This window comes from Ciona intestinalis, chromosome 7 (genome assembly GCF_000224145.3).
Source record: "Ciona intestinalis chromosome 7, KH, whole genome shotgun sequence".
In the NCBI taxonomy this organism is placed as follows: Eukaryota; Metazoa; Chordata; class Ascidiacea; order Phlebobranchia; family Cionidae; genus Ciona; species Ciona intestinalis.
In genome coordinates, this window is record NC_020172.2 from 4,342,418 (window position 1) to 4,343,440 (window position 1,023).

Below are 1,023 nucleotides of genomic sequence, written 5' to 3' on the forward strand. Positions count from 1 at the left end.
TAACATAAGGGTAAGTGTGTATGTATTTTGATGTACAGTAAAATGTATATAGGCTTTAATTTGCTAACGCTGGTATAAAAGCGTGCTGAAAATACTGCTATTCCAAAACGAAAATATTCCAAATACTAATTTACTGTTTATAACCAATAACAAAAAGAATATTTTTAAATAATTTCGTAATATTTTATATTCAGAGTTATTTTTGCTGTAGCACCTGGTCTAAATAATATCTATTATATTACCTATGTGCAGAATAATTTTAGTCAAAATGGATAATACAGTTATCTCTTTGGCTTCTTTTATCGATTGTGAATAAAGCCTCAATATGTTGACCTAAACGTCATATTGTATTGACTTAAATTAAAATAAATCCTTGTTTTTATGCAGACGAGTTTTAAAGGTGAATTAGATTTGCCATTGAAGAGCAAAAGGTCGAAAAGCTCTAAGATCACTTTATCTGTATAGATTCAGCATCTGTCACTAATTCAATGCTGCTGTTATTATTCAAACTTTAAACTTATTGTACCAAAACTGACAGATAAGATGACCAAAAGTGCTAAAGTGTTCAACTGTAAACTTAGACGAAACTTGCCGCTGTAAAATCTCCATTTCGTAAGGCGAGATGTAGATAATTGTTACGTCAAAATGGCGTCTGTTTCGTGATTGTCCAAACGCAAGCTCAGTTTTAAAATACTGCGATTGTGTCTGGACATCTCAAATCAGAAGGCTGCTGTCTTCAAAAACCAAACGACAGTTTTATTACATAGGTTTCGTAGTTTAACATATTTGTGATTTTGTGTTTATTTCATTGTCATTGTCAACGAAAAGAGTCCAATAAAAATACAACTAAACTCAATTGGAAGTTAGAAAATAAAAGAATAGTATATGTTTTGCTTGCAAATATATACGCACCATGTGTTTTCGTATTTCACAATGCTGCTAAATTATGACTTTCTATATCGTAGGGCGGGGGGAGACGGAACACGTTTAGCACATAACATACAAATATCCTGATCGTGTTTT

The 1,023-nt window shown here is 31.7% G+C and overlaps 1 non-coding gene across 1 annotated transcript; it reads left to right on the forward strand.

Moving 5' to 3' along the window:
• The first annotated feature begins 645 nt into the window (after positions 1–645).
• Positions 646–747, forward strand: mir219 (microRNA 219). Its single transcript, NR_032349.1, has one exon. It is a non-coding gene; the product is annotated as a microRNA 219 (primary transcript).
• The last annotated feature ends 276 nt before the right edge of the window (positions 748–1,023 follow it).